The sequence below is a fragment of the Mauremys mutica genome, chromosome 4 (genome assembly GCF_020497125.1).
Source record: "Mauremys mutica isolate MM-2020 ecotype Southern chromosome 4, ASM2049712v1, whole genome shotgun sequence".
In the NCBI taxonomy this organism is placed as follows: domain Eukaryota; kingdom Metazoa; phylum Chordata; order Testudines; family Geoemydidae; genus Mauremys; species Mauremys mutica.
The window spans coordinates 58655915-58682829 of NC_059075.1; the positions used below are offsets into that span (position 1 = coordinate 58655915).

General features: G+C 38.7%; 2 long non-coding RNA genes across 2 annotated transcripts in view; one reads left to right on the plus strand and one right to left on the minus strand.

Moving 5' to 3' along the window:
• The window catches only part of LOC123368110, a 67538-nt gene that overhangs the window by 15402 nt on the left and 25221 nt on the right, over nt 1–26915 (plus strand). Inside the window, exon 2 of the long non-coding RNA XR_006578692.1 lies at nt 5216–5327. This is a non-coding gene — a long non-coding RNA (uncharacterized LOC123368110). The remainder of the gene's footprint in view (nt 1–5215; nt 5328–26915) is intronic.
• The window catches only part of LOC123368111, a 32306-nt gene continuing 22890 nt past the window's right edge, over nt 17500–26915 (minus strand). The window contains exons 3-7 of the long non-coding RNA XR_006578693.1: nt 20833–20942; nt 20138–20255; nt 19840–20022; nt 19586–19675; nt 17500–17565 (exon numbers count right to left, since the gene is read on the minus strand). This is a non-coding gene — a long non-coding RNA (uncharacterized LOC123368111). The remainder of the gene's footprint in view (nt 17566–19585; nt 19676–19839; nt 20023–20137; nt 20256–20832; nt 20943–26915) is intronic.

A 26915-nucleotide genomic window follows, 5' to 3' on the forward strand; every position in this document is an offset into this window, starting at 1 on the left:
ATGCAACTCTCTTTGTAGAGAGGCATCAGGTGGCTTACTTTTCTTTACAGAGGTAGAAAGAGCTCTGTGAGCAGAAATTCAGTGGCTTAGCTTTGGAGACGGGTAGGGGAGACTATTCATGGTTTGAACAAAACCAGATTACAACTTCTTTTTTAAAAAACTCAGTGATGTGGTTTGATTTTGCACATAATGGGATTTTCAGAGACTGAATAACCTGTGTATTAGCCAGTCAGACTTAAGGAATCATTCCATTCTTCTTAGGGCTGTTTCAAAATGTCTTAAAAATTGCACGTCACTAGAGCTTTTATCAGGAAGAGGTTATCATTAATCACAAGAAATTGCATATATAGTTTACTTTAAAATAGTTTCTGTGACTATTATAAATTTAAATCTTAGTCATGCAGTCAGAACTTGATTTATGATAAGAAGAGGCAAGTATATTTCTGCTAGCTTATAGGGTGAAAAGCTTTTCTTCATTTACTTCAGTGGGGCAAATTCATACTCAGAAACAAAGGGAAGAGCTGTCAGTGTTGGGAGGTGAGGAATTGGTTGATTAATTAATGTTTAGTATTTTTTATTCAACCTTCAACCTTTCCTTCCCCAAATCCTGCATTTTTCCTTTCAATAAAATCCCTCTTGTAAAATTGTTATTTTTCGGTGTGTCATTCTGTGTGGGGTTTGTGTTGCTGTACTTTATTGTTTTTTGTGTGCAGTGCTTTATACCACTTGCCCATTAGCAGCATAATTCATTTTCCCAAGGGATAGCACCTCGTGTGTCTTGGGCACAGTGAGGCATCACCTTGGGTGGAGTCGGCAGGCATCAGAAAAAAGAACCCAGGAATTGTTGTACTAATTTATATATGGGCCCAAAGAGTCAATGGTGTTAACATAACCCTGTTACTGTCCAACATTAAACAGGGCTGAGGGCTTGCTATTCAGAGACCTAAACTTGCTAAGTATCATGGCAAACACATGGTTAAACATCTTTTTAACCTTTTATTACAGATATGGGAAAGACGGAAAAACAGTTAAAGCATTTGAAATGTCAAGTATTAAGTAAGGCTTTCATTTTAACACCATTCCTTGTTCTCTTTTCCTTTAACTAGAGAAAGTCTTTATAAAAAAAAAGTTAAAATCCCTTACTTAATAGTCTTTTAGACTTTTGGAGAAAAGAGAATAAGTTAATTGAAATGGGCTGTTGCTGCTGTTAAAATCTGATTCCATTTCCTAGAAAACAAGACAAACACACACACACACACACACACACACACACACACGAGGAAAGAGAAAAGAACAGCAAAGATATAAAATGCAGCTTCTCTCTCTAGTGTTGACCTCACTGCTGGACAAACACAGACATGGCAGATGGTCTGATCAGTCACTTTGAGACATTGGCTGTTTAGGGCATTGCATTGATCTGTCTTTCTGGTCACAGGCTTTTAACAGTGTTGCAAAATACAAGCTTGGCCAGCTAAGTCAGATTCTTATTAGACAGAAGGAAAAAGAAGAGGAAAAAAAAAGGTGGGAAAGGAAAAGAATAAGGGTGTGTGTGTGTGTGTATGTGTGTGTGACAAAGTCTCACATTCCAGGTTTATATCAGTAGGTCTAATTCAGTCTTCCTGTCTCCTTTTAATATCTTTCCCCATCAACATTTATTGTTACAGGTTATTGTGACACTTTATGGACTTTTACTTACTTATTCCAGTTGAACTCTCAATTAGGGTAAATTTGTAGGCCCAATTATCAGAACAGACTCAACCCATGGAAAAAGAAGGGAGAAGCCACTTCAGGAAAAAAGCACTAGGGAGGAGGCTTGAGACACATCTTGTGGGAGAGGCTACATCCCTCAATTAGTATGGAAATTGGTATCCTTTTTGGGATCTCCTCAGGGATGGCATGTGAGATGGTCTATAAAGTCTGAATACTTCAAATAAATCTGTTCACAAGACATTCTCAGTATTGCCAACATTTTAAGAGGAAACAAAAAACAAAAACAAATAAAACAAATGACAGGGATAACATTTTCCAAAGCTTCTAAGTATTTCAGAAGCTTAAGTCCCACTTTCAGTGACAGTATGTGTGTGTTCAGTGCAAAGTGAAGGTGCATTCGTAGCACAGACAGGTGCCCATACTAGCTTTAAAGTAGCTAGCCCAGGTAACACTAGTAGTGAAGACATGGCAGCACGGGCCGGCTCATCACCCAAGCACAAGACTGCTGGAGACTCCAAGTACAGGCTGCTAGCCCATGCTGAAGCCACATCTTTGCTACTATTGCTACCCATGCTAGCTAGATTAACGCTAACCTGGGTACGCTTACCTGTGTTGCAAGCATATCTTTACTTTCAGTGAAGACATACCCTTCAGAATGAAATCCTTGCTCTATTGAAGTCAATGGCAAGACTCTCATTGACGGTAATAGGCCAGGATTTCACCCTTCAGCTCTCAAGTGACTCAGGGCTTATCTACATCCCAGTGCCCAATGCCGCCAGCATTCTCTGAAAGGAACCTAGTGCACTTTAATGTAGTCCTGTTTGAAATTATGTTAATGCAAGCTAAAGAACACTGGCAGGGTCTATGTGGGGCAGTTAGAGCACAGCATGTTAGAACACTTTACCAATCAGATCTCTCAGGTGTGCCTCTGCACTGTGTAGACAAACCCTAAGTCCCATTTTCCAAAGTGACTTAAGGATTTTTGGAAAGTTCACTCTTGTACCTGAAATTGTGAGACCAAAGATAGAAAGGGAAAGATCCAAACGCTTTGCTCCTCATTGACACAGAAGAAATAAAATGCACGAAATCCCATAAAATTGCCTAAACACTGATCCTCATAGCTGTCAATATTAAATGTTTAAAGATATGGAAAGTCAGGTGTTTTATTATATTTTATGATATCATAGAACCAGATGAAAGAATGAATGTGGCTGGATACAAACCGTTATTAGTTTATCTTTGATCTACTTTTCCTATTGAAGAAGAAATTACCTTCTGCAAAAGGCTTCCAAGACTGCACCCCAAATGAGCACCTATTCAGCTCTTGAGAAACACACAGCAGAAACAAGCACTTATGGTCTAGCTGCATTAGGATCTATATGGCTATTGACATGCAACTGGCAACAAACAGTACAATCCTGAAGTGAAGTCAGACAATCTCTCTAAAATGCTATGTAATTTGTTGTGTGGGTGGGTAGGTGTAACATGCTATTGGGGATGTCCAGAGCTGTGAGCCACTGTGTTACCCTTCTGTCTCAGCAAGAGTAAGCTTTGCTGGAGATTAGATTGTGTCAGCTCCCTGCCACACCTGCCTGTCTGCCTCACTGACAAATTCCTCAAGGCTCTCCCTTGCCTCACAGGTAACAATAAGACAACTCCAGATCCTGAGCTCCTCAGAGATGTTTCTCTGCAATGTATAGCTCCTATCACTATTCATTCACAGAAAGATATTATGTTTGCTGCTCTTTTCAAGAGTCAGTACATCACAGTTTATTAACTTAATTCACGTAAATACTCCCTTCCCTTCAAGCACAGCACAGAGCTTGTTTGTAATAAAAATAAAAAGTTTTTTTTTAAACAAAAGGACATAGGTCAAGTGATACCAAGTAGCAGGGATAAAAGTAGAAATGGTTACAAACAAATAAAACTGAACACATGCATCTAAAGTCTAAAACTTAATCTAGCAAGATACAGTTTTTGTTCAAGATGGTTTCTCTTACCCCCAGTCTCCTTTCCAGATTTTACGGGCAATCTGTCCCAGAATCCATCACAGAGATCCGGTCACTTGATTCCTTTGTCTCCTAAGGTGAAAGATAAAGATGGAGTCTCTCTCTGTGCTCCTTAGATCCCAAAAGGATTGTTTTTGTCTTACAAGTAAGGAATGTCTCCTGGGTATTCAGTCTCATGGGTGTCTCTGGGTTGCTGGAGTCATGTTAATTTTCTGTCTCTTGAGTTCAAGACCAGGATAACCCTGCTGGATTAGCTTAATGGCTTTTTCTGCTAATATGTAAATTGAAGTAAATTCACATTCCTTTGTCTATCACCTTTACCTAGACTAGACTGTCTGGTCTTAAACATGTTCTAATAAGATAATACAGATAGAATTAATAATTTACCATATAATGTTAACATGTGCATTTACAATGATATTAATAATCAGCGTGTTATTAGTTTTCAAATGATACCTCACAAGGCACATTTTATACTAATATCTTATGTGTAGGTATAGTAGTGTTGCCCACCTGGTGTTTTTATTTACAGGCTGTGCTCCCACCACCTTTCCACCATACAAGTAATCCCCTTCTTGCAGTCCACTGGCAGGAGAGAGGGGGGAAGCTATCTCTCTCTGCTTCCCCTCACTGCCTTTCCTCTACTGCAGCTTTCCTCTTTCCAGCTTCCCCCTAGCTTCCTTCCCTGGGGGCTCTTATCCAGCCCCAGCCTGATGAGGCAGCAGCTGTTCAAGCTTCCCCAGTCAGGGTCAGGTGGTCTACCCAGCTCCAGGGTCACCCGGGGGGGGGAGCAAGTGGGGCAATTTGCCCCAGGCCTCAGGTCCTGGGTCTTTGGCAGCATTAAGGTGGTGGGGGGTCCTTCAGTCGCTCTGGGTCTTCGGCGGCATTTCGGCAGCGGGGGACCCCTCAGTGCCGCTGAAGACCCTGACCACCGCTGGGTGAGTACAAGCGCCGCAGCTCCCCAGCTTTGCCCTAGGCCACGTGAATCCTCTGGACAGCTCTGCCCAGCTCCAATTCACCTCCCTTAGTTGGAGCTGGAGTGACAGAGGGTTGGCTAAGCAGTTTTCTGCTTAGCACCCTGTCACAGCAGGGTATGAATACAGGGGTGCCTACGGTCACAGTAGGCAAATCTTGAAACTACTTAAGGGCTGATTCAATGCCCATTGAAGTCAATGAAAAGGGACCTGCTCATTTCAATAGGTATGGAATCAGGCTCTTATGGTGAACTGAAACCCTGTACCAGTATGCGCTACAAGAAATTCTGAGAATGGTAACTCAGGGTATTCATTAAAAAGTAGCAGCTCATCAGTGATGCACAATGAACTGGGCATTAAGCATGAAGGCTTACTGATTGATATCAAGGTTTACTGGCTGTCAAGGTGACAGTTTTTGAGCAAGTTTTTGAAATATGAGGACCAGGCAATTTATTGCCTGTGAACAATTTACGTAAGGACTCCAGAATGAAAGGTTTGTTGTTGTTTTTGTTTATCTTTCAGATATCTTGTTTTCACCATACCCAATTCTTCACTGCAAAACTTTAAAGAAAACAACAATGCTTTTTCCTACTGCCTTAGAAGACTATGGACAAATTTATCTAATTAATCATATGTAAGTTAAACAAGGAAACTACAAAGTAAACATGCATGAAAATGTTTCAGAATCTTCATTGATGTAAATTTGGCAATCATGTAATCTTGGGTGATTGCCATTTTAACACTAATTCCATTAACAAACACAGCCTGATGTATTGTACCAAAAAAGAAGATCAAAGAGGCAACCTGAAATGCAGACAGGGCTCAGTAGATTTTCACAGCTCTTTTTAGGCAAGTTCTGATTTTTTTGTGTGCGCGCGCGGGGGGAAGTGGGGAGGGGGTAATTTGGTTTAAACAGAACAAATATGAAACTTGCCTAAAAATAATTATTGAAATCTCCTGCAGTCCTCTGTGTCTCTGTTTATAGTTCTGATCTTCCAGTCCAGATGCACGTCATCTGGATGAGAATATGGTTGTTCTTTGCTTCATTATTTCATAATTAAATTTTGTCACAGATAGAGCATTTTACGGTTAATGGTTGATGGTGATTTAGTCATGATTTACATTGGATCAAGTAATTATAAACTATTTTATACTCCATTTCAGTTTTTTTTGTTTAAAGGTGAAGTTACCAGTCTCATGGAGACATTAAGACTATAGAAAATGAATGCAGATGGAAATAGAAATTTTTACCAGTCCATCCTCTCCTGGAATGTCACCTATACTCTCTGATAATCAAATTGCTGAAGAACATTTGATACATCTTTGTGGTCAATGGTAAAACTATTTGTCAGACATTGCATAAGAATACTTGCCTGGGTTATTGATGTGTTCACATCTTAAGATGCTGGACAAATAATATTTTTCCAGCAAAACAGGAAGATCAGTTTCTGGAACACAAATGTGACATCTTGGAAAGTCAAACAAAAGATTACACTGTGTAAAAGTGGTTTGTTTCACCTGAAAAAAGCAGAACTTTGGAAGACAGTAAGTAGAAAAGGAATCTTTGGTGACAAAGCAAAGTAAATTATCTCACCGCTTTCAACAACATATTTGTAGAAACTGTGTGTTCTCATTTGGGAATTCAGTTAAAACAAAGCAATGATTATATTGGCCCAACTTAATATATTGGCCCAAAGACATGATGTCTTGTCTTTGTCTCAAATGACTTCCTATGAATGTGCAAGATTACAAGTCCCATTCTGAGAATAACAAGGAGTCCGGTGGCACCTTAAAGACTAACAGATTTATTTGGGACTAAGCTTTCGTGGGTAAAGAAGAAGTGTTTTTTTATTCATGAAAGCTTATGCCCAAATAAATCTGTTAGTCTTTAAGGTGCCACCGGACTCCTTGTTGTTTTGGGGGCTACAGACATTCTGAGGATGTTTTTGAGCTTCAATCTGAATATTAATCATATGTTGATGCTACCTATAATTAATCTTAGCATGATTTTAAGAGTTCATCAAGAATTCAAAGAATAAATGAGATACAAGCCTGATTCTGCTCCCAGTGAAGTTATTCATGCAACTCACTGGCTTCAAGGAGATTAGGACTTGTGTTTCAATAATTATTTTTGACTGCTCCTTACATGTCCTTGTAAAAAGCTACTCTACATAAGCATAGCGTGATGGACTCAATGTTCAGGGGCAAATCTTATCTCGTCTTCTATTAGTTTAGAGGACCTTCAGGCAGTGCAAGTGCTACAGTCCCTCTCCTCAATGGAGGGGAAGAATATATGGATGTCACAGAGAGGTACACATTCATTTTTTGGTTGTGAAGCCCAGAAGTGTGGGGCTTAGTGGTGATTTGGTCACACTGGCAGAGGATCCACTGCTATGCTGTGCTCCAGTCTTATCCCAGCCCCCTCTCAGAGGGCTAATCTAGCCATCAGGTTAGAGCAGCTTCTGCAGAGTGTCTCCTTCTTCTCTCTGAGGCCTGGCAGAAGGATTCCAGCCTCCCGTTCCCCCACGGAGATCTCCATTGCCCAACTGGTCACTAGGGAGAAAATTTGCCCTTAAGAACATTTGCTTTACGGTGCAGTTCATAGCCATAATTATGGATAATCAATGCTTTAGTAAAACAATCCCAGGTGTTGCCTGATCTATTTGTTAGCTATTATTTAGAGTTTGTAATTTAACATTCCACAACAGGGATCATTTGCACCTAGACTGGCCTCAGTATTATGGTTAGTGTGGGACTGAGGACCCCAGTGTATCTGGAAGAGACATTCACGCTTACAGAAAACCTTCTGAATATGGAAAAGTTTTATTAGCACAATCAACAACAGCACAAACAGTCCAATGTAGCAAAGTAGACAGAGACAATACAAGCATCCAGAACTTGCATATTCACACCATCCTTTGCGGGTAGCCTGCAGGAGGTAAGATGACCCACGAGTAGTCCTTGGCCTGCCAGGTTCTGGGAAATTTCCTGGGAGTGCATGGGCTTGAGTGCCAACTTTTATCATAGATTGCACTAATGCCTACTATATATTCAGTAGGGGGTTCAGCCCCTTTTCCTTATCTGTATTTCCTCAACCTACTAACATTGGGGTGCCCTTCTGTAAGCCTGGCTTGACATAAATAACTTTACATAAGTAACTTGCCTCACTTCTCAGTAGGAATGATTGGGAAAGTGAATGGACGTTTAAGCGGTCATAACAAGCAGTATGCTGGAGTCAGGACAGCTAGCTAAGGTCAGCAGGGCCATCCTGGCATTAATAAATAAGCCTAAATATAGGATAAGATAGAGGTCAGTTTGTGTATGGACAGCGCATGGACTGAGCATGCTTTACAGAGATGGATTCCTAAAAAGTGACCAAGTCAATTCCAAAATGTGTGATATAATGTATAGTAAAGGAAATGTAATGTGTAAGTGTATATAAAGGAAGAGGTTTGATGTGTAACTCTGGATGGGTGGTACTCACCCCTCTATGCTTGAGTCTCATCAACTCAGGGTAGCTTTGGTGTATGTATGAGTGACAAAATCTGGAGAAGAACTGAATTTTTGGGAAGCTGAGTGGAAAGAGGTCTGGGAGGGAATCCCAACACCTTCTTCCATAGCTTACTAGGCCTTTTCCCTCAAACTTATTAGCATATACATAAATTAGTTACTGTGGTATTCTTGTGGTTGGACATCTACTGATGTTCCTAATTTAAATATTTGAAGTTGGTATAAACTGGCACCTGGTGCTTATCTGTCAGCAGTTTAGCAACACTTGCTTATAACATCATTCTATATTATAGCATCTTGTAATACAGGGTCATTGCTATCTTGTGACAACTTCTGATCTAGGGTCACTTACTGGTTAGTTGCTTATGTCAAGGCCAGCTTCAAAATAACTCAGAACAAACACTTTTGGAAATTACTGTAATGAATAGGCTTCTCAGTCCTGTTGAGTCCTTTCTGTGATAGCAAAGTTGACCCCTGGAAAAACTCTTTCCTTGGCAGACTTTTTTTTTTAAATGTAAAAGCAATTCATGCAAATATCAGGAATCAAATAAGTTCAAAAGGCCTTTGGCTTTTTACTTCTTCTTGTTCCTAAGACTATTAGGGCAAGTGTCAGCATATATCCACTGTATATTATAAATCCAATATTATTCCTGGTATCGACAATCATCCACTCTACAGTTAAATTAATCTTTTGTTAAATTCAAATCCCCATCATATCCCAGAGCTCTCCATGTTATGGTGACTAAATTTAACATTACCCATATCTGAAACATAATGTAAATGAAAAGTCCAGCTATAAAAACCACTAGCTATTTACTATAATCTTAACTTGACATAACTGAAACAAACCAGGTAATATCAAATCATGAATAATAGTAATATTTATTTACATTGTACTATGAATTTACGCTGCCTTTTCCATTAATTTCAATAGGCTTTGGATCCGGCCCTTAGACTAGTTATTTACCAGTTACAAACTTTTAGTTATTTTCTTTCATCTTTCATTTGTGAATATACAAATTAACCAGAATCATTTTCCATCCTACATTTTCTCCAGTAGGTGACACTGGTCTTTTCTATGCTCACTACGTCAGCTGAATAAGTATAATAATACTGTAGGAATTATAATTAGCATGTGTTTGCCCATTTTAATCTTCAGAATGCTTTAAGAGTATTAAATAATTAATCTTACTAAAGAAGCACTCCCTTTCTCCAGCTAGTGCTTCCATTTAAAAAACAAATATCTCATTTCTAGAAGGTTTCTTATTTACTTACTATATGCTTCACAATAATGTTCAAACAGACTGTAGACTATTAACCTGAAGAAGAGCTTTGTGTAGCTTGAAAACTTGTCTCTTTCACCAAAAGAGGTTGGTCTAATATAAATATATTACCTCACATACCTTGTCTCTGTGGAATATTAAGACATTTAATGTACATGGTTTTAGAATTCTTTACTAATTTAGGGTCATACATTGCAGGACTCTGTCATCTGTTTAGCAGCTGTATGTCTTTTTCAGCCTTCCAGCTGATTTGATTCTTTGTTTACTAAACAAGACAATGAGAAACAGTTTTCTTATATACATTAACGTAATTGTTAGGCAATCCAACACATATAACCTAAATTGAAAACAATGACAAATAGTTTGGACCATTTAAAAACAATAGGCTTAATAATATCCACCAGGGAACTCATGAGAAATGTCTAGATCAATCAAAAAATGGCTCCTTCATTACATAGACATGCAAAATGCCACCCAGCTGCCTTCAGAAGGAAGATACTCCACTTTAAATTCATCTTGGTCAATTCTGAAGTCCATATTAGAATAAATCTGTCAGCTTCACTGCTACAGTATTCCAAAACTCTGCTCTCACAGACTGCCCATTGTGAATGATGAGCATGACATAAATGTCTTGATAGAGAAGTTGAAAAAAAAATGGTGTCCATGCTGGAAAGGCACTCCATGGACCAAATCCTCTTGTAAATTATACCAGTGCAACCAACTTGACTTTAATGAGGCTTGTGTAAATGAGCAGAGACATTTGGCCCAGTTTCACAGAACTGTGACCAAGGACAAAACTCTGCTTTCAGGTCTATGTGATTAATCTGTTTTGAAATGTTGTGCTTTCTATATGAACAGATCTCACATTGACATCTGTGGAAGATATGTGCATGTAGAAAGAGCACAACAACAGAGATTAAATCTGCCATGGGGAGCTCATTGGAGAATTTTGCATTTAGTGAAAAATTCTTAGGCAATTGATTAAACACTGTCCATCTAGGTTAGTGGTCCCCACCAATTTCTGCTAACTGCTAGTTTAACTACACCAAGACCTCAGACAGCATAAACAAAAGTGTTGTCTCTCTTCAATTCAATCATGTGAATTATAGCTCCTGGCCCTGTGATTGCAACATTGGAGTTTGGTTTGGAGTAGCCCAAACTCCACTGTAGCCACCAGCCATTCATGTCCCTATTCACACAACTGAATGGGAGGTGGGCAGCAGTGGTCCACTGGGCCCCAACAGAGCAGATCACTGTTAAGATAAGGAGTAGATATCTAGAGTACCCAAGGCCTTAACAGACTTACTCATGCCAGACTCATATCAGCAACTGGGAAATGTTGGTAGGTACTATTGTAACTGGCACTATGTCCATATCAAAGATGGTAGAAGTATAATTCTAAACAATTGCTTTAAAATTTTCCAATTAATTGTCTATTGTCAAAGCAGTTTGGTACCTGCATTTCTGCAATCTCCCCCTTTGTGTTCACTCCACTACACTTTGAAGACATGCAAAGAAATATTATTATATTATGTGGGGTCAATCCATAAGCATCACTCTGAGTCAAAAAGGAAATAGGCCTTGGAATTGGACACTGATCTTACTGATGCTTACCAGTATGGGACAATGATAAGGCATTTGATACAAAATAAAATGCTGACTATACCAGACAGATTATTCAAAATGAAAAATGTGTACTCTGCCAGCTGTTGGAGATGTCAGCTAAATTCTTTCCTGAAAACCTCTTTTGTATTCTCATGTGATATGAGAATATTGATTAATTGTGGGACCCAACTCTGGGACCTGTTTCTACTTAACTTTAGATGCCAAATAAACTCTTACAACTAGCTGTGTGCCTTCAGACTGTATGAGAAGACACCTTGCCAAGCTACATATAAGAAAGTATGATCTTAGCCTTGGCTTTGGTTTTAAAAAAAGTGATTTAATGAAGGCTTAAAAAATGGTTAGGATGGAAGGCCAAGAGCACTTATGACAGTTCCATTCTGAATAATCCCAAACTCTTGTGACCTCAGACTTGGAAGATTTTAAATGGGGGCATTAAGATGTTAATCAAAATGAGATGTGATCATATTAATTTTGATACCACATTATGTCTTGACACCATGTCAGAAGATTGCATCCTTCCATGAGATCATCTCCAAAACACAACTCTCAGGAGAGCAATGGCCACCTGGGGAAAAGGCCACCCAAGATGTGCCTGAAACTTGTCTTTAGAGATAATGGAAGTGCCATTACAGAAGCCTACCTGTACAACTCGGGGAGAAAGTTTAGTGCTTCCTCAAAGAATTGACAGTCTGACTCACATTCCAGAGATAGTCTCCAGTGTATAAGCTTTTCTGGGCTATGCAATGTCATGTTATATATGGCAATACAGTTGAGATTTAGATGAGGTAATGTTTCCACAGAATTTCAAGTTCTAGCTAGATTGACCTACCCCTATATTTAAGTTACAGAAAATCAAAACCCTATCCCCTCTTGTGGTTTCTTAGAAGACACCTAAAGACTCACAGGCATGCTTGTGGAAAATTACTCTCTGTAACAGACCTCTGGTACAATGGAGACATGTGTCTTGGCTTTGGCTTCCTTGCAAAATATTATGTTTGACATAAAATATAATCCCTTACATTCTCACATAGAAATATTAATTCACACAATTCTCTGTTGGGCAAGGTTAGGAGAAAATCATTGTATTGCCTGGTTAAGGGTAATATTAAAGGAACTGGCACATTAAATTGCAAGCCCGTTAGCCAGAATTTGTAATGAAGCAGTAAACTCAGGGGTTGTACCGTATGACTGGAGAATTGCTAACATAGTTCCTATTTTAAGAAAGGGAAAAAATGTGATCTGAGAATCTATAGGCCTGTTAGTTTGACATCTGTAGTATGTAAGGTCTTGGAAAAAATTTTGAAGGAGAAAGTAGTTAAGGACATTGAGGTTAATGGTAATTGGGACAAAATACAACATGGTTTCACAAAAGGTAGATCGTGCCAAACCAACCTGATCTCCTTCTTTGAGACGGTAACAGATTTTTTAGACAAAGGAAATGCAGTGGATCTAATTTACCTTGGTTTCAGTAAGGCATTTGATACATAACAGATCCATAACAGAGCAGAGAAGAGACTTGTTTAATTCTCACACACATACCTCATTTACTTTATCTTGTAACATCCCTTCCCTCTGGTTTATAATGAAACATATTCAAAGTGTAAACTGTTATTCTCCTTCAAGCAGAACTGAGTTTTAGTTTTGGCACCAAATTTACGGAGAGAAGGCCTCCTCTGAACAGAAAAGCAGTTAATGTGAAAGAATTGTAGGGCCTGCATTGCTGTGAACAGGAATTAAACAGGCATAGGACACTACTACTACAATCTTACTATTTGCCTTTAAGGGCCAGAGACAATTTGTCCATTAACACTATAAACCAGACCCATTAGACCTAATCCTGCAATCCTTATGCATAAAACACTCATATAAACATTGTTTTTTTCTTTTCTTCCAATAGTTTATTTGATTAATTTGACATAAAACATATAAAGAATAAGTGTATTGTTACACAATAACAGCTATGTGAAGAATGGTCACACATACCTAGGCAATGAAAAAATGAAAGGAAAGATGCAGATCTTTTACCAAATACCGAGACTGTGAGTGAATACGTTCCTGGATGCCTCAAACTTTACCAGTATGTGATGGAAATTACTAAAACTGAGGACAGTGAGGGAGTAAATTATGGCTTAGAATTAAACCAAACTATTTAAACCTTAAATCAGTCAACTGGCAAAGAAGACAAAAAGGTATGAAGAGCAAGGAATTCCTGAAGAAAATGAATGGATTTGAAAAGGAGATTTGTACTAGTAGTATGACAAAAACAAATAATTTTGTCTAGCAAGACTAGACTATTTGAAAGCCCACTTAATGGCCAAGGGGACATGTGTAATTCATTCATCATTTTATTACTTTGGGAGTTATGCTATGTTTCCCATATGGCAGTAAACATGCCACAAGTTAATGTTCTAAGTAGCTCTGAAAATACTCAAGTCCCAGACATATTTTCAGAGGAAATTCCAAATTTGGCTTCTCCATTTAAGAAGATACCAAAGGACATGTGGCTCGGATTATCTCCAGACTGGCTGTGATACCTAGGAGGAGTTCATCTCAGACTCACTAATTCCTTGGTAAACAGGCAATAAGAGAGCAGTAGTTATATTTTTGGATACCTTGGTTTTGATCCACCTTAAAAAAATGATAATGAGTTTAGCAGTTTTAAAATCAAATGCTTCTGGAAAGATGTCCATAAACAGGTCAGCATGGAAATATTTTCTTGTTGGCTAAACTTCTGCAGCTTTTATTGTAAAAGAGAAAAATATAGGATTGCTCATTTATACCAAAAAAGGACAAGCTTCGAAGTCAGTGTACTCTGATCCCAAAATATACTATTTGTTGAATATAATGTGACAAGCTAAATCATACCCTTGGTTTCTTTTGAAAAAACCTAATAAATTATCACAACATTAGATAGCTTGTTTGATTGGAAGGGTGTAATTTCCAAAGCAGAGTGTGAGGATTTAGATGCTTGATTCTCATTAAAGGAGACATATCCTACTGCTGGATGGATTTGTTGAGATTTTAAGAATAAGCAAAGAATACTTAACCTGGTATTTAAAACTTTTCTTAATAAGGAAAAGCTTATTATTAGTCTCTGATTGCCCAATGAAAATTAAATTAAAAATGCCAATTTCATATATTTTTTAAAAACATCAAGAGAGAGAATGAGAATGGGAAACCTTGAGAATGCAAAGGGGGGCTAAGGAAAGTATGCAGACAAGCATAGACAACAAGGTCTACCTACTCGGTAGGACAAAAGGTATGGCTTTCTACAGAACATCTCTGCAAGGACAGACCTTCTTGGAAACTAAACTACTGGTTCCTTTGCCTGTACTGGATTCAGTGACAAATCAGCTCAGTCAACTTAGAGCTCCAGCTCCCTTGATCTCTTAGAGTCCACCCCATATTCCATGTTTCATTTCTAAAAGCCTATGCTGAGAACACATTTCCCCATACAGCCCAGTCACGCCTCTCACCAGGGCAAGTACAAGGGCAGTAAGAATAAGTAGTCCATGAAGTCCTTGATTCTAAGATCAAGGAGCCGGAGTGCGGGGGGGGCAAATTATGGTACCTAATTGACCGGGAAGGTTACAGCCTGCAGGAACACAATTGGGAGCCAGCTGAAAATGTTCATGCTCCTGTCTTGGTTCGGGCCTTCCATAGGAGACACCCTGAGGAACTTGGACCCATGTCACTCACAGGGCACTTCTAGGGGAGGAGGTAATGTCAGGGTCCATGGCTCTTGAATCCGGGTCCACAGAAGAAACCATACTCCACTCTCCACCTGGCAGCCTGCTGACAACTGCTTACTTAGGACCCATGAAGTTCAGTCCCAGTTTGAGGCTCTGTCCCTGAGGTCCTATTGGCAGAGTCCCAGAGCAGCTGAGTGGTCCACTGGCCCTACAAAAGCAGGCAGCAGGAACAGGAAGCTGTTCAAACAACTGGGCTCCTCGCTGGACTGTGTGATTCCTGGTTCCCTGGCTTGATTTCCTGGTACCTTGATGCCAGTGTGACTCCAGGCATCTTATTCATGGTTCTTATCTCCAGTTTGGCTCTTGCCTCTAGCCTCCTAGTATCCTGAACTCACCAGACTCTGGCTCCCAGCTTGTGGTTTTGATCTCAAGTTTATCTCCTGCTTCTGATCTCCCATTATCCTGACCCAGCTGACTCATGACTGCTGTTTCATGACTGTGGACTCAGGTTCTAACTGCTAGGTCTGGCTTCCCCAGACCCGGCCGTGACAGTGTATGTGAAAGTGCCCAGAGCTTGGGATCTGCACTTATTGTCATTTTACAGATGAAAATAAATCTGTCCAAGGTTAAGGCATCTATCCTCCTGATATGAAAGCCCCATTATCTATCTGTAGAAAAGGCCCATCATGGCAAGCAGCAATAAAAGCCCCGCAAATATGGTCCCAGTTAACCCTGATTTGGAGAGACCTCTTTATGCCCTTTGTTCTCTCCTTTGAGATTCCCAAGAAGAGTGCTAAGGATGGCCATGTTTGATGACAACTTTTTTAATTTGGGCACTTGTCCAATATGAAATGCATTGAGACTCTGTCTCAAATCTTTTCACATGGGCATACTAACAGCTGACAAGCGGCAATACATTCCATTTCTGAATAACCAGGGCTAGATTCAAGCCAGTAGCCTTCTTTGCAATTCTTGTTGCTTTCAGTCACTTACAATATTTTGGCTGAGGTATGTGTTTTGTGCAAACTCATGTCTTCCATCCGAGCTATTGAAATAGCACAGCAGGAGGTAGAGATGCTGTACATATTTGTGGGGTTTTAGTTATCCTCACATTTTAATTATTTTCACATGATGGTATTTTGTGGGTTTCTTCTTCTCACCAGATTTTAATTTGTTCCCTAGCCTGCTGTAACACAAGTGGTACAAACTATTGACAGGCTCTAGCACTGTATGAGCAGAGGTAGGATGATTTTTTTTTTTAGTTTTGCTAATATTTGCTAATTATTTTGTTAATTTCCTGCTAAAACTCTGCCCCAACAGCTGCATTTACTGGTAAAGAAAGAAATGCAGATAGAAGACATCTGATCTGAACTTTTTAATGGTAATTAGCTAATCTGATACCTGTGAGAAGCAGGTCATGTCAGTATTGACTGCAGGTGGCTGCCTACTGTGATATTTCCACTATCAGCAGATCTCTAATATTACTGTAGATTTTTTTTGTGAAGAAAAGAAATAGAGTCCTATATTAGGCAAAAGAAATAGAGTATAACAGGCTAGTCAAGTCAATCCCCTCTTCTGTTCATCTCATATCCTGAAGGTAATTAATATCTATTGTGTTTCTAAATCAGACTGCCACCTGTAGCTATGAAGAGACAAAAATCTTTATTATAGAGGCACTATTCACACTGGCATAAAGCTATGTCAATGTTTTCATTGTAAAGCCTCTTAGAGAGGTTAACTGTAAATAAATTAGTTTCAGAATAAAACGACTATATGTTGTTAAGTTGCTTTCTTTTTAGTTAAGAATGAAAGATATATTTGGCAGTCCTAGATGCTTTTTTATTATTCTATTTAAACTTTAATAAATAGCTTTTTAATGAGATCTTTCAGATCATTAGCTCAAGTATACACCAATCACTTTAAGCAGGCTGACCTTTTGTTAGACAATGGTTGCTTCAAAATATGCTAATTACCACTTTTCATACTAGTTTTTTAATCATAAATTTCATATTATATAGCTATTACAATGCTAATCCATAAAATTCCATTAAATTGAATTGCATTTTATCAGTGGAATAGCTTCACAAAAGTAACACATCACACAAGCAGTACAAGTTAGTATGAATTTGATCTATAGTATAGGCAAAACACATTTGAAAGCTGGCTAGTACACAATTCTTCTTCTTCTTCTTATTCACTCCCTGTGGAGCATAAGGCGCCAACCACTCTCCTCCATTCATTTTGTTCTTGAGCGAGACAGCAGATTTCATCCCACTTCATTCCCATACCTTTCATTTCCTCTTCAATGGTCCTTCGCCACGTCCCCAATGGTCTACCTCTCCTCCTTCTTCCTTGTGGTGTCCATCATAGGGCAATACGAGGGTGTCTGTCAGCATCCATTCTCAACACATGCCCCAGCCACCTCCATCTTCGCTGTTTGGCTTCATCCACTATATTGTTGATGCCCGTTAATCGGCTCACTTCAACATTGGTGATACGCTGCAGCCAATGTATGTTAAGAATTCGCCTAAGACACCTTCCTTCAAAGCCCCGAAGCCGACTTTCTATCTTCTTGTTGGTCCTCCATGTTTCCGCCGCATAGAGCAACACAGAGCGGACGTTTGACCTGTAGATCTCTACCTTGGTTTTCATTTGCAAGATGGTTGACCTCCAAATATTCTGAAGTCTATAAAATGCGTTTGCTGCAAGACCAATTCTGGTAGATATCTCCTTCTGAATATTGCCATCAGCCGATCTGTACCTACCAAGATATTTGAAGTCGTTCACCTCCTCCAATTCTATGTCACATAACGCTGTCTTTGTTGCCCATAAACTTTCTTCGTCTTTCTCAATTTTATCTGAAGCTTGCTCAATACAAGATGATGGTCACCACCTACATCTGCACTTCTATTAATATGAACTGCCAAGCATTCCCTGTAATGTTTTGTGGGTCATTTTGGTGACAGTATGAATCCACTAAGAATAATATGCAAACTCTGCATAACACTACATAAAAAATAACATATGAGCTATTTTCTCAATATGCAAACTCAATACCAGCTCCAAATACATCACTGTTATCAAGAAGTGTTGCATTTTTGTGTGGGTTATTTGTTACTGTTCTCAATACCTATTCAAAATACTGTAATAGCTCTGGATCAAATCATGTGAATATGTATTTATTGTCCAGCCCCCTTAAATAATAATTATCTGCTTTTATTACCACCAGTCAGATATTAAATAGAATAGATAGGCCACACTTTATATTAAGGGTACTTTTATAAACAGATGTTATAAGCATGTTACAGACATGGTGAGTGTGAGTTATAGATAATTATAAGCCATGTATATAAGTGATCTTTTGGCCTGTTGGGCTCTAAAACAATCTTTAAGAATTGATTAATCATTTGTTCACCTTTCATAAACTATAAATAGGCCCTTAATATAAAGTGTGATCAATAAAAGTCTCAGCTATGGCTGAAGAATATTTTGTGTACATCTGAGAAAGAAGGGTACAAAGTAGCTTTAAGTTAACTTTGTGCTCCCCCAATCCTGGGGCAGTTCAGCACTGAGCTAGTTCTCCAAAGTTTTACTGGCTGCCTATATGAGCCTTTACAGCCACTAGCAATCAGCATGGTAGGAGGATGTCCTGGCCATACCCACCTGCACCAAGCACAGGATGAGGGAGAGGGGGAAAATCAGGGCTGCTAAGAGCGGGTTTGGGCCCCGGTGAAAAAAATTTTCGGGCCCCCCAGCAAGGGCAGACCGGCTAAACAGGGCCGACGAAGCCGGGCCGCAGGTAGGGTGACCAGACAGCAAATGTGAAAAATCGGGAAAGGGGATGGGGGGTAGGGGGTAATAGGTGCCTATATAAGAAAAAGACCCAAAAATCAGGACTGTCCCTATAAAATTGGGACATCTGGTCACCCTAGTCCCGGGCCCCCTTCCGGACCACTGGGCCCCGGTAATTTGGACTGGCTTCCCCCCCTCTGGTCAGCCCTGGGGGGGGATGGGGGATGGCAGAGTCTTACTACAATGACTTATATGCTGTTCATTGTTCCCCCTAAATCTGAGGGAACCCCCTAGCGGCTGGGTAAGCCAGCACTGGAGCAACTTTGCATCAGTCGCATGGTGTAGGTGGCCCTAGAGTGGTCCAGTATCTGACTCAGATTTTTTAGAGTCTTCATAGGTCATGCTTTCTTCATATTGAACATTTTCATTTAGATCTTTAGTTTATAAAACTGCATGGATATAGCCAAACATTTTCCACAGGTATTTGCTTGAATTGAAAAATGAATTTGCTTAACCATTCTTGTGGTCCATTTAGGATTACTTTTTCTGAACTCTAAATATTTAAGTATATTGTGTATGCATATCTAATGAGGTGGTCTGAATGCTTTCAGCATCTGACATATGTGTAGTGGCTCCAGCTAAACTTGATGGGAGTTGAGTGACTTCTGTACCTAGCTCCCTGCAACCTAGTATAACCTGGCCCAAGGTTCCACAAAGCATTTCAAGATAATATTAAAATATTAAGATAATCTTTAATCAATGCTTGGATGGCAGTTCAATGCAATTTTAACATATATTATATATATTTCCTTAATGTCATTCTCCTTTATTAACACTGATACCATCTAAATCTGAATGTGAATACTTGACATACAGTATCAGAGTTAAATGATATGCAGGATTAAAAAGAGTAGCGTGTTTTGACCATGATGAAGACAAGAATTCCTACTTTACAACAAGGCGTTCTCAGAAAACATTTAGATACTTACATAATTAAGGTTGCGTGCCATCCATTCAAGAGAAAAATAATTCACACTTATAACCCTAGGCTATTGCAGGTTCTTGGATAATGTATAATTCTGCCAGACAAAAACAAAAAAGGCATTAGGCTGTTCCTGTGAAATACGGTATTCACATGTAATCTGAAGCTATACAACTTCAAGTTATGAACTTGTCTGATCTCAAACTAAGTACAGTTGGATTGGGTCAATACTTGGACAGGAGACCTTTAAAGAATACTCACCCACTCCTTGAGGCGGTTAGTTATTCAATAGGTGGCACTCTTCCCTTTGAGTCAGTACTTAATCCATTTCTTAGCATGGTGCTACCAGAATCTGTGCTTCTGGAGGTGTGGTACTTTGGATGAGATGTAAACCCAATGTCCTTCTTTCACCTTATAGTCGTTAGAGATTCCAATTTCATGCTACTTCGGGGGGTGGGGGCCACGGGGGAGGAGTAAGAATAGAGATGTTAGACCAGTGTCATGACCATTCCATTCCATTTTCTATTAATTATAGTTTTCCAATCTAAATCCTCCTCACAGTTTTTAACTAGTGATGGCATTATTCCCCACTTCTTCTTCTGAACGGTTCTCCAAAGCTCTGCACTGTACTGTGGAACTCCATCATAGCTGCATGTCAGTGGTGGTTGAAGCTATTCCTGTATACATAGTTGAGAAAACACTTTTTTGGTGGAAAAAACTTCTGTAGAGAAAAAGATGTTAACTAATAATCCTCGGCCATATTTATTTTATTTGTGCTTTTCAACATTTATAGAACACCTGCTATTTCTAAAGTCACTCACAGCTATAACTAGCAAGCTGAAATGTAAATAGTTACATGGGTCAGTTTCTTGCCTTCCTTCCTCATGATCTGTCAGTAGAAAGAAGAGAAATATGACAAAATACTCTCTCCCTCTAACATGTTTATATCTGCCATTAGCTTTCCAATAGATCCACTGAGCTTTCATTCATAACATGTGCAAGTCTTCATTATATTCATTAGATTATTTGTTGGTTGTTTTTCTTTCACTGTTCACTGCATGAGTTTCCAAACTCATTTATAAGTTATTTTTGCATACGCATACGGTCAAAGAGAACACAAGTAGGAAAACCTCAAGGATATAAAAGGCGAATGACTAAAGATATGACTGCCTGATACAAAGCAAATAGATGACCCCTATATTGAGGCCAAAGTAAGGCATCAGACAAAAATAATATTACATAAAATGGACTTACCAGCAGCTATTTATGACTTTTCTTTTTTGGTGCTAAGCACAACTGCTAGGATTTTTGGAGTGAATGCTCAGGTATTTTCACCTTCAAAGTCTGGTCACTCTTAAGTTAAGCTGATTCAAAGAAAGTGGTGGGAGAGAGGATTCAGGAAAATTGCATCAGTATTTTTTCTTTTTTTAATTTAATCAAAATTTAATAAATAAAGAGAATTCTCCTTCCTTTCCACTTTTGCAATTTTGTGCATACACAAATGGGAGCCTAGAAGAGTTCTTAAGTATATGCCTAACTGTAAGTACTGTTTTTCTTATAGAATTTAAGGAGCAATTCAGTAGCTCAGCAATTTTAGAGCCATCATTGACATCATCCCTATCTATTTACCTTAAGTTTATCTATAGCATCCATCAGTGCAGTAGCTAAATCCCCCATTTCATTATTATTGTGCCTTCTTTCTCTTTAATATTTATCTTCTTAACCATGTTGGCTAGTTTTAAGCCATTTTCACCCTTGTCTTATAATGTTAATGTCAAGGGCCCCTCCTATCTCCCCCTCTATCTTATGGCTCACCAAATTTGCTGAGTCAAGGTTCCTACACCTGCATCTACTCTACCTCTTCATTATCAGTAATAATTTCCCTAGCCCTGACTGCTCACTTACAAACAGAGAAATCACAGTGTACCAATCAGCTCTTCATTTCAGTTTCTCACCAGAAAAAACTCAGTATAAATGGTCGGTAATGTTTCAGATGCTATTTGGATAAACAGCCCACTTTTTGTGTGATTATCTACATCAAACCCCTGAGGACTATCCTATTATTAATTCACACACACAAGCTCCAAGGTATTGTGGTTGTCTTTTGCAAACACAGGCCAAGATTTTCAAAAGTGAGTAGTGATTTTGACTGTCCAACTGGACGCCTCAAAGGATTCTCATTTTCATAAGGTGTTGAGCTTCCACCCTCCAAAAATCAGTAGCCTTTAAAGCATCTCGGGTAGGGCACCCAAATACTGAAGCATGCCAATTCTAGTCACTTTTTAAAATTTTGGCCATATTGCATTGTGTTTAATCCAGCTGCTATTTATTCATTAGCAAATTTATGATTCTGTATGGAACAATCAAGAAAGGACTTCTTTCCAATTAGATCTGAATGAAAAGATTTGAAGTAACTTAAGCCTTCGTTATGTTTCAAGTTTAAGGAGCAACTATGATCAATATTTATAAAAAATCGCTATGGCGATGCAAAATCTTGGCATCAAACATATGTTCAGTGGTCACCATTAAAAAGTCATCCTTTGCCAACAATTATGACATGATGATATTTTTCCATCTATCAAATCTATCTATCTTAGGTATTTCTAGGGTACTCAGCACCTAACTATCTAAGCACTATGTGTGACATAACAAAGTTGTTCATTCATATCCTTCATAAAATTCAGTGTGTAAGACTGGACACAGTTCTCCATATGAGACAAGTAGAGCAGACAGTTACCTCTTGTATCTTACATCCGACACTTCCGTTAATATATTCCAGAATGACATTTGCTCACCATTAGCTAACGAAACCACCAAACCAAATTTGACATACACGGGAAGTTCACCTTTGGCCTGAGGACAGGCATATATACAGTATTTCAGAGGAGAGGATCATTTTCTTCTGAAAAGTTATAAGTACCGGTACTTATTATCAGAGGCTTATAATAGAAGTGCTTTCACAACAATTACGAACAAAGAGAAAACAACTTATGCTGATACACCAAACCCGCAGCTGCTGAGATAAATTACATTTCTGGCTCAACGCTCATTGTATACAAAACAGTTTAAGACAACTTTGTGATGATTTTTTTAAAAATTGCTTTTACAATGGTTACGATATGTTGACAGTATGTAGTTTATTTTGAAGAAGGACAGGAGGAAATGTTCTTTACTTCTGTGTTTATATCTTTGGCCAAGTACTTAATTGCCTATGAAGGATGAGAAATCACTATCTGATGACTGAGAAACACTATACTCTCAACAATCCTCAACAGTATTATAAGAAACACTGGCAAAATAGTTGCTACCCTACGTCAGTTCAAATTTTTCCCAGACCTATGCATAAAACTGAAAATATTTCACATAAAAGTAAATGTGCAATACCCTGAGCAGTGCAGTGTTGCTTGTATACAACATAATATCCAATTAATGCTACAGGAGTATATTACAGGCCAGATTTTAAAACTCTGCCACGAGTTTTGAATCCACAATTACTTGAGAGTGCAATTAATGTTACTTTGAAATGTAAGGACCTAGCAATGCCTAAAGAACAGGTGCCTAGACATTGGAAGTGACGTTAACTGCACCTGCAAATATTTGAAGAAAGTTGTGTCAAAGTATTTGCACCCACAAAGCTACAAGAGCAAAAATAGGTGCTTATTTAAAGACAGATTGAAAATTTGCTCCAATGCCTAAAGCTGAGTGCAATCATTTTAACAAAGCACAACATATTCAGTGAAAAATCAGTGTCCTAAAATATGGGAAAGAGAACCTACTGATAAGATTAGCTGAAACTCCTGGAAACAAAAACCATGGCATTTCCCACATCCTCAACATAATAATCCATGATCCTTCCACATCAATTTACCAAAAGTTTACTATTCCATCAAACATATGTCAGCAGCTTTCCATTCAACCATGTTTGAATACAATGCATATGGTTGGTGAAGTACCACTTAGCCTCTCCATATCAATTTTTAGTTAAATGCTTTACTAGTCATATGAATAACCTTTTCAAGAGGACAATTTTACTGAGAAGGAACTGAAATCGGTGGTCTTCCTGTCTGGTCCAACAACTGGAGAAAGGAGTGTGTTTTACTGTTCTCATCTGAATCCACTGCCTGATAGAAACTAGCATGGCTTGTGAGTTGCAGAGCTTGCTTGGGAATCAGGACCGTGAAAAGGCAGTAACACAAGCAGCCACTTGCTTTGATTATGCTTAAGACCAGTCTTAATTTCAGTGGAGGTTATGGTTTTGAGTCACACTACAAGGATAGGCTTGTACAAAAGAATTTTAAAATGTGGGCAGGGAATACATAAATAAACTGCATTACAAAACTACAATGAATCAACTCAAATATAACACATACAATGAGTCAGTCTTTTCAACTATCAGAGTTTAAATTACTTTTCAACTCTGGAACTCTAAACAGAGGAATACCAAACATCTAAGCCCCCAGACATGACAGATCTAACAGAGATAGGATTTAGGAGTCTCAAACTTCAAAAATGATTTGGTAGATAGATATGGAGATGTTATTCTGAGATTCTGCACAAGATTGCAAACTCTGCTGATGTATCTCAGTCCCCACAACACTCTATATGTGATAGATGCAATTAATAAGAACTGGGCACCAAAGAGATCTTGATGAATGTGCTGGATTTTACTATACAAAAATGCTGTAGGTGCAGCATATCTCCCACAAGCTATGGAAAGTGAGGGTGGGAATATGAAGGCCCATATAATAATCAGTAAGGTGAAACAATGCAGAGGGGCACTATTGGCTATCTTTAGAGGAGAGGAGATGTAGGCTCATTTCAGAATTATTTTATTTAAATAATATTTTTCTTGAACTAGTTTGAAAGTTCACCTGGAACTTTATTATGGTGCCTTTATTATGTTTACTACTCATTCACTTTTCTGGGAAGTCAAAGGGAAAACAACATAAATCAAAGAAAAATATTTGCAAATCAGGCCTTCTATATCCAGGCAAGCCACTGCAACATCACAGTCCTTGCAGGCTTGGCATCGGGACAATGATCCATTTAAAAAACTTTGGCACCCATGATCTTTTATGTTTCTCTACAGGAGGACAGGGTGCCAGCTCTTCTCAAATGAGAGATTGTTATGCCTTTTCTTAAGAAGCCATCCCTTGGCAACGTTGCCAGTTATTGCCTTGTTTCTGACATTCTCTTTCTGTTTAAGATTGTTCAGAAGAAACAACTTTGTATCTAGAGTCCACAGATTCCTTGAGCCCTTTAGTCTTCCTTTTTTATCTGAATATGGATTAAAGATAGTGTTATAGCCTCACTTGCCAATGGTTTCTATCTAGCAATATACAAAAGGCTCATGCTGGTTCTTGTAGATCTGCCAGCAGTCTTTCATATTATTGAACCTAAGATTCTGTGGACTCTCTTGTGAACCTTAGCTGGACAGACAGGATTATTCTTAAGTAGATCTATTCTTTACTCCTACATTCTGGACAGCACTGTTGGACAATTGTTTATCTGCCTTAAAGGTTATCTCATGGATTTCCACAAGGATTTATTCCTTTATCCTGCTTGTTCAATGTATATTGTATGGCCACTGGGGAGATAGTGATAGGACTTTCGCTGAGATGCCATGAGTATGTGGATGACAGAGCTCTATGTCTCTCTTTCGGTGAGACCTGGTGATGTAATTACTTTGATCTTCTGATGCCTGCCTGAGATTGGGACATAATGAGAGTGAACTGGCTAAAGATCAACCCAGACAAGATAAAGGAGGGATTAATTAAAGCATCAGTATATAGATAATATGGTAATAGGTGACTTAACCACATACGATATATCTGGAAGTTATGGTGGGAATGGTATCTGTGCCCTCTATGCAGGCTTTGCCCATCTTTTGTCTAAGAGGTTCACATGATGGGGGTGCTTGTGGACTCAGTTGCTTCTTTTGGCATTAGCAAAAGTGTTTTTTGTCGTCTGTGTCTGGTACATCTATTGAGACAACTTTCTCGGATGTAGTTCTCACTACAGTTTTCCTTACCTTTGTGACCTCAGTTGCAACAAGGTATAGATAGAGTTTTTCTTGAACACTTGTAGGTTCATCAACTGCAGCTAAGTCAAGAGGTACTTGAGCTGTTGCAGTGGTGGTGCTTAGTCTGCAGGACTACTTTTTGAGGGACACCTACTTCAATCCATCTTTCACCACCTTCAATCTAACGTCAGAAAACATTATTTTATCAGTGGAATTTTATATTTTAATCACTGTAGGCCTATGTGTAGAACTCTCCTTCCGCCTGTTTTCAAATAATACATTGTTTATTAAATATGAAACATTTATTAATTAAAAATAAATATTTAATCCATTTTATATTATTTTATTCTTTTCATTGTACTCTATGTTAAATTGTCTTTACAGTGTGGTAAGGGCCTGGCTGAGGCAATGGTGGTGGTAGGAAAAGAGTGTTTTGTAAAATTTATACTGCACCAAATACCCAAGTAAGGACTTTGGGATTTTGCCACAAAGCAAAGTTAGAGGTTGAGTTGAAACTGCCTGAAAATATTATCTATATTATCTAACTCTGAAGGATACCAGGACATCTATATTTCTGGCTATTCCTGTAAAGATTAAACACCTCTCAAGACAGCTAAAGACTTTCTTCCTATAGGTCCTATTACCACCACATGCTCCAAAACTGTCTTTAGTCCAGTTCCTGAAATCCTTTCTCAATCTCGCATATCAACATAACTTTTCCCTTTGTCTTCCTAATAGTCAACAGTAGTAATTCCAACGTCATAGTTGTGAACCAATTGAAAGATCTAAAGAGAATTTAATAAAAATGAATTAAAACAGTTCAGCTCAGAGCAAATCTCAAGGGAACATAGGACATCTCACAACACATCAAAGGCAAAGTCACTCAAGGCATCATTTTCAGCTAATTCTTATGTCACTAGCTGGCTGATGTTTTGAATTCAATCAAGAATTCATTTGAGTTCAAGGTACTCATTTGAGGATGCAATGGTTGAAAAATTAATAAGAAATAGAGAATCTTCATTCCATCCAAGAAACACAGCTTTTCACATTAAAAATCATCATTGTGTATGATTTTCCACACAGCTGTATATGGCAATCTCCTTCTGTGAGGGTGAAATTTGCCCATAGCCTGAAGGCCAGTGCAAGGCCCCTACATCACTGCAGTTCTACTTAAGACCTCAAAATGGGGTATAAATAGAAGTTAAGTGATGCATAGGCCTTGGGCTCTCTCCACACAAGGATGAATTTCACCCCAACGCACAGCTACATTAGGATTTCAATTTTAAAAGCAGCAATATCTACAGGCATTTTTAGG